The sequence below is a fragment of the Dermacentor albipictus genome, chromosome 7 (genome assembly GCF_038994185.2).
Source record: "Dermacentor albipictus isolate Rhodes 1998 colony chromosome 7, USDA_Dalb.pri_finalv2, whole genome shotgun sequence".
NCBI classification, from domain to species: Eukaryota; Metazoa; Arthropoda; class Arachnida; order Ixodida; family Ixodidae; genus Dermacentor; species Dermacentor albipictus.
In genome coordinates this window covers 106,762,516-106,770,331 of record NC_091827.1, presented here as the reverse complement: position 1 = coordinate 106,770,331, position 7,816 = coordinate 106,762,516, and the positions used below count along the sequence as shown (strand labels likewise).

At 40.7% G+C, this 7,816-nt stretch overlaps 1 long non-coding RNA gene across 1 annotated transcript; it reads left to right on the top strand.

Annotated features, from left to right (window-relative positions):
• The first annotated feature begins 359 nt into the window (after window positions 1-359).
• On the top strand, window positions 360-5,043 carry LOC135901844 (uncharacterized). Its single transcript, XR_010564286.2, has 3 exons — window positions 360-601; window positions 1,342-1,435; window positions 4,876-5,043. It is a non-coding gene; the product is annotated as an uncharacterized lncRNA (long non-coding RNA).
• Window positions 5,044-7,816: the final 2,773 nt, after the last annotated feature.

Here is a 7,816-nt window from a genome sequence, read left to right as displayed (position 1 = left end):
TACGGGACTGAAAGCGTTTTCCTATTTTAGAATTCAATTATTGTCAAGCAATTATTTTGCAGTACCAGTAACTAAAGCCCAAATGCGAAAACGAAACCGATTCTGTTTTGTTCTCCGCGCTCACAGAGTGCGGCACCAGGGGGCAGCGCGCGCTGCGAGGCCGTTCGGAGTGGCGGACGGAGCTGCACATGTGTAGTCTGCCGGAATTTTTCGTGTCGTGTGGTAAAAGTTGTTGATTCGCCATAAATATCTCTTGATTTGTACTCAAGAGTAGAGCAAGACCCCAAGGAAGAGAGATTGACGCATCGGGAGCGAAGAACAGAAACGATGGATGGTTACGCTGCTTGGGTCTCGGCACGTTCGAATTGGCAAAGTTCCGAATTTCTCGCTGTGTGGTGTACGCTTGTGCGCTCGTCATTTGCCGTCATCGCGCGGAGATATTTGCGCTGGATGTCTTTCGCTTCGTGTACAAAACTCGGCACGCTGCGGCATCGAAGAAGTTGTCCTGTGTTTGGGTGCACGTATGCGCTTGGACACGGATAGCCTGCTTGCTCTCAACGGGTGTTCAACTGTCTACGCGCGCTCGTAACTTGCTCGTGAGGTAAGCCCATTTTAATCTCATTTGGTTTGCATAACGTAGGTGTTAAAATGATGCGTGGTAAGCCGGTGTCGCGAACAGAAATATTGTTTCAAAAGACCACTATGCAACGTCTTAGGGCAAAAATGACGCATGAATGGGGAAAGGGATCACCCTATCTTTTCAGATCGATTCCAGTGGTAGCGCGATCGGCTCGATCGCAATTTCCGCGAGGTACTTCTAACCTTTTGCTCACTCAGGTTAAAAGCGTAGAAGAAAACTGCGTTCAGTTGCGCACTTGTATTGACGCTTGTAGTGGCTCGAGAGCATACTGTATCCGATACAAGAACTTCTGTTAGAATACGGAAATAAACGTTCGAGGCAATAGCAGTGGCTCACTACCTGTGATCGTTACTTTCTTGCTTGGGTGCACGTTTTAATTGTGACCAGAAAAAAAGTTATTTGCTCTGCTGTGTTTCCTTGGTGCAACTTTTTTCAGTGCTGCAAGACGTGTTGCTTCGAATGATGTCTGGGCAGTCACGGCATTCGTGTCAATAAGCAAGCAGTAAACGGGGTATCAGTGCGAAAAAATTTCGACATACAAGAGAAGCGAATGGTATCATTATATACTCTTTTATTTTACGAATAATGCAGTTGTGTAATTAAAGCGGAGAGTGGATATGCATGAAAGTCAAATTGTATTGATACTCAGCATAAACAAGGTAACTTGTCATTGCTAATCAATCCTTTTCTTTTACTGAAAGGCATGTTGCTGTTGTTCTGCTCGAGCTGGGAAGAGGTCTGCTGCCTGCAGTGGGTCCATCTCTCTCAAGTTATCGCAGTATTGTAGCTCTCAAAGTGAGTGGATTTTTTTTCTTTTGGCTATTTGCTACCTGAATCATGAACATCTACTTAGATGTGTAGATGATCACTGTCAGTGACATTGGAGTACTGGTGGACAAGCACTCCTTTATGATTGCAACGCATATGACTGAGTGCAGCTGTGGCAGTATGTGAAGGTGTTAATCTATAAGCCAAATTAGGTTCTTTAAGGTAATATGGTAATGTATTTGAGGCACAGACCATGTTCATAAAGAAAAACCTATACTTGCAAGGACTAACGCTTATCAAAATTCGACTCTAGTTTTATCTATTGCCGATTGGAAGTCGCTACCTGCAAACATTGTCTCGCTTACGGAATAATCATCATTTCATGCAGCACTGCTAACCTTTTTACATTGTGTCAACCTGTCCGAACCCACATTTCCTTGAATATTTACTTCAACAGTGTGTTCAAGTGCTTGGCATTGTATAAAATTCATTCCGTTTCATCTTATATGTATCTGTGTAGGCTGTTTACCTAAATCATTATTCGATTGTATCCTTAAACTCGTGTTCTGATGGGTACTGATTGTTTGCATCATATTTTAGGTTCTTATGATTGCTTCGCGCTACTAAACATTGTATAAACTCCATTACCCTTTTCTTTCTTTGTTTCTTTCTTTCTTTCTTTCTTTTGTTTGGTTCTGCTAGATGTTTTTTGTGGTTCCTAATGCCTTCATATATTTACATTGTACATATTTCACTCATGCTTGAACTTTTCCGTCCCCCCCATGTAATTCCCTAACGGGCCCTTAGGGTACTCAAATAAATAAATAAATAAATATATTGGTGACATTGGATTGTGGTCTAGCAGGCAAAATGCTAAACAAGGAGAAGTAATCTTAATTTGCACTTGGTAAGATGTGCAAGCAACTCAGGCTGTTATACATAAAATGGGACATTTCTAGATGTCTTCTACAATGCTGCAGTCATGAATAGCTTCAGAGTTAAGTGATACCACTATAATTTCTGTGTAAAGCATGCAGTGCAGTTTAGCATTGGGGGAGGCTGGCATCAACAGGCGTCTACTTACTGTGAAGTTCAAATGAGGTGTTACTGTTAGGGTGACTATATATAATTTATGGTTTAATTCTAATCTTGTGTGAGGCAGACATAGTTTACCCACTTGGTTAAACAATAGTGATAATATCTGTAACAATGGAATATCTATGTATACAAGTATTACCCATTCATTTATGCCATTTGGACAATGACACAAATGCATGGGTAATACTTGTATACATAGACATTACATCACTATTGTTTAACCAAGTGGTGCCCCTGCATGCTAAATTTTACAGGGCTATTATTAAGTAATGTCAAAATTTGTTGTAACATTAAGGCACCTTTTATATTATTACAGATTACCACCATTGTGTACCATCATAGTGTGATATTTACACTAAATGTATTTGACTTTGCTATAATACCCTGCACTGTGATGCATCATGAATTGTTTTTATAGTTTCTGGCCTCGGAATGCACTTCACGTTATATTCTTGTTTGCAACAAAACTATAATGCAGTTTTCGCTCCTTATATTTTGTGGCACTTGAAACTACGGTGAGCTAAACCACTGGACAGCAATACTAGAATCGCTACTGCGTGTGGAGCTGTCTTCAAACAAACACAAGGAATACATAATTGCTTTTTTAGCGCAAAACAACGGACAAAAGAAAGATGATAGAATAAGGCGCTACTCTCAACTGACATCACTTTATTGCATCCCTCCTTTGTAGACAGCAGAATCTAGAAGAACATGCGCTGTGAACACCATATGCAGGAACCACCAACAGTGATCACAAGAGCACACTCATGTGACAGAATCCGAAAAAAAAACATATTGAGCACTGTACAAGGTTAAAGAAAGCACAATATGTACTGTGACCCCAATGACTGCATGAAGAATGCTTCCGATAACTCTCTGGTGGTGGTATCCCGGCTCTTTTTCAAAGTCATAGTATCACGAAACATTGCGAACATAAGCGATCCATACCAACAGGCACAGGTTCCCATTTGGCTTAACATTGTAAAATATGGAAGTGCAAAGCCATGTTTCATGATACTACAATTTTGAAAAAATGCTGTGGTACCACCGCCCGAGAGTTATCGGAAGCTTTCTTCATACAGTCATTGGGTTAACAGTGCATTAGTGTGCCTTCCTTAGCCTTGTGCAGGGCTCAATATGGATTTTTGGATTCCGTCGCATGAGTGCGCTCTTCTGATCGGTTGTTGGTGGTTCCTGCACATGGTGCTCACTGCGCATGTTCTTCTAGAATCTGCCTTCTACAAAGGAGTGACGCAATAAAGTGATGTCAGTTGAGAGTAGCGCCTTGTGCGGGGGGGGGGGGGTCGTCTTTCTTGTGTCCAGTGTTTTGCGCTTAACAAAGTATTTATGGTTTCGCACCAACTAGCCCGCCAACACATTGTGTTGAACGCAAGGAAATGCGGCTTTGCCTTTTTTGACTGTGTTGCGGGCACTCTGAAGCACTGTCTGTCCAATAACCTTGGTGGCATGTAAGTGCCGTCCACTTCTATGCGTTGCTTTCTTTTTCATTGTGGCATCGCATCACATTATAATCATAATGTGTATGTACTTTTTCTAAGAGACCCATATTCTTATCCTTGTGTTATATTTGCTGTCGCATTATGTATGTGCAAATGAGCAGTGCTCCAAGTTCCATTTTATTGCAAAGTAAACTATTGGTACCTAAACCGTTCTGTATATCAGAAAACCAAAGCCGAACTGCTGAACAGTACCAAGCAGCAGCCTTAGTGCAGTGTCAAGTAGTCCGATTTTATTGGTCATGCACAGGCGCGCAGCGTACCTCTTTATTACTTGCTGAACAATTAAGCTGTGTGAAAACTGAGTATTTATGTTGCTTCAACCACATGGTTTTGGCCATTGCTCCTGCCCTCATCAAATGTGGAAGATTATCATGGCATTTCTTTTTCTAACTCTTTTTCCTTACTGCAGTGGGATTACTGCATGCGTAAGTAGGAAACGGATCACATAGGCAATCAAAAGCCAACAATGTGTAAACTTGTAACATTGGTTGTACAGTTTGATGACCCAGAATAAGTAGAAATACGCCATAAATGATTGACAAATAGCTCTTACTTGCATACAATAGCATACTATTTATGCATACTTGCATAAATAGCATACAGTAAGCATACCGTATGCTCATATGGTGTCGCATCAATTTAAATTTTAGTGTAGCTTTACAGTGTACGCTTCTATTGTTGCATTCTGTCAGAGGGATGGTAATGTTTCGCGTGTGTAGCAACTAGACTGTCTGTATACAGTAGTAAAAATGTGTGAACTGAATTTTTTAATCACTTGATAGAATGTGTAGAACAGTAAAGCCATACAATCAACGCACAGTGATGTGACTTTTTCTGCACATGTTGCAGGTTCAAAAAAGTGTGGCGGAAGCTGTTGCCAAGGTTCCGACGGGAAGAGAAAGCCAGTATAAAAGGGTCCACACCACTGATCTCTACTACAGGGGATGGACAGCACATCGAGCGCCCTCGACTAAAGAAAACCTTGTCCCGGAAGTTGGTGCTTCACAACTTTGCAGCAGCACTTTTTTTGCACGGGTGTGTGGCATTTCTTCCCTTAACATGCCGGCCTGATGTGCCATAAGCTACCCAAGCAGTGTTTCAAGGTGTCAAAAAATTTTTCATTGCAGTGTCTACAGTGTTGCTAACATAAGTGGCGTCCAATGGAAACACTGGTAAATGAGAAAAAACTTGATGTAATAGAACACTATCGTATACGGGTTCAGATTGTCATACAAACGCATAGCATACATGTAGAGACCTCCTAAAATGTGAAAAATTACAAAGAAAAGTTTTTCGGCAGCAGAATTATCTGATCGCACGCACTAGTTAGTCCACCATATACCCTGCTTCCAGGACAAGCGAATGCATGACACCGCATTTCCACTGGCTTCACCTGCATCACGTGCGGTTTGCTGCATCCAGCAAAACAATAGAAATCAGTGGTGCACAATGTTTACTGTCCCCTTTCTCGACGCCTACTGAACACATAGTAAACTGTTTCCAAAGCAGAAAAAGGGAAAGGCTCTGAACACATTGGATATTAAAGTGGCTTCTACTGGGTAACGCAAGTACTGTGGCATAGTAGATTTTCACCAGGCAACCTGGGAGCCCAAAAAGGCTGCTGTTTACTTGCAAATGACCAACATGTTGTGAGCATGTTGAAGTACTTTTTTTATTCTCATCGCTTATGTAGCTAGTGGAGACAGCTTTCACAACTAGAGTAGAAGCCTTGGAAGCATGAAACACATCACAAAACCAGCTTCAATATATGATGTGTCTGCATCACAATTTCATGGCTGCATAAGTGAACCCTCTGGTTAACATGTGAGAGTGTCCATGATGTTTGCCATGCATTATCCACTTTATTTACAGGTCAACCCTCTCTTGAGGTTTAAGCTGATGTTGCGTTTAGAGAAATTATGGCTGAGAGCCAGCTTTTGAGAATGCAGATTGAGCTCGACAGATTAAACGCCAGCACAAGTCGTTGAGGATTTCAGATCAAGAATCTTCAAAGGCCAGTTCATTTAGTGGTGTTAATATTCTGCTCAAAGTTGTTTAGTGTTACGTTCACATGGTGCCCAAGCATTGCGGTAACAACTTCACTTGAAGTACATAGCAAGGGTGTATTCGACGTAAGCTGGGGGCTTTTTTCTGCGTTTTCAAAAACTGGTTTCTTGTTCAGTTTAAATTTTCAAATTTCCTATTGTTTATTAGGTGTTGTGTCCTGTTTCCTTTTCCTGCAGCTTCTTAGTTAAACATCTGAATAGTGAACACAACATGACCTTTTGCTTGATTTTCTTGATTACACGCCCTCGATCCAAAATGATTTCAAAACTGCTTGTACCGTACTGAAAGAATAACTTGAAGCAGCCATAGCGACTAATAACACGCAAGAGATGATTATGAAAATTGTAATATTGTTTTATGATCTACAGGGTGTCTTAACTATCATGCACCAAGATTTAGAAATATGTAAATGCAATGTAACTAGACAGAATGACGGTAATGTTGTTTGCCATCGCTTGGAGATACTCAGATTATTTTTTGCATTCTGCCTAATTACATATTTCTTAATTAGTTAATAAATATCTCAAATAACAAAATGAAAAGTGTCAATGAAAAGTTGTAGAGCAATATGAAAGCCTCCCGGTACACTTCTCTTTTACTGTTACTCATTGTGTGCTACATAAAAGTGTATTTCCAAGGAACAAGCCTGTGAATACAGGTAAAGTGTCTTGAGTGGCCAGTCATGTGTCAATTTTGTGGTGCAAAGCCACGAATACAACTTAAATGGGTTCTTTTAAGAAAACGACTTAGTTCAAAAAATTATCCTTCTTTATGCAGCCTGTGGAGACAAGGTTTTTCAGACATGGCCATGGCCCTCAAGGAAGATGCCGAGGCCACAGGCAGTTCCTCCAGTGACCGTGAAAAGGTCCCCTGGGGCACAACTCTAATTTGGCACCCCTACCTTTCTCCTGCAGCCTTTCTGTCTACTTTGCTAACCAGGTGGGTCAACGATTGCAAAGAGAAAAAAGAATCAATAGCTTCAAATGTAGAACTTGCACAAGCTCAATGCATTTTTGGTGTGAAGTTTTTCCCTTATCATTTATCAAAAAATGGGTAATAAGTATATGATATGGTCTTCATACGGACACCTCTTTCCCATAGAGAATTGTCAGTAAGAAAAGCAGCTTATGAAGGCTTGTATATTAGGATGATGTGGCATAGATAGGATAATGATTGTGAATGTTTCTGGTGAAGGTAGTGGTAGTAGAGTGAATAATCAGTTTATATATAGATTAAAAGACGTTTCGTTCTAATGCCAGAATATTAAATCATCCCAAATAATTCTTGCATTTGATAGTCTGTGCACATTGAGCGGCAGTGCTTCTCGATGCTTGTTTCTTGCTGACATCATTCTTATGCTGCATAATTCACCTCTTTAATTTCCCTATTTCTCCCGTTCAAGCAACTTTACATTCATCATAACAAACCTTGTAGATGAGTTCCAGAAGCTTCCTGACGAGATTAGAGGGCGGCGTGCATCCCAGGCTTAGATATGCATTCAAGAGCCTCATATCTTGGAAATGTTAGAAATACTCCAGCTGAGCAAGTTCTTGGTGTCATACAAGGTCATTTGCGAATACGACTTTGCCTAAATTTAGAAAACAGTCACTATAAAACATGTCAAGCGATATCGCTGACAATACACACACATTCCAACTGAAGTAAATACAAATAAATATAGCACCAAATGCAGAATCATTGGCATGATGCCATTCTTTCAGTG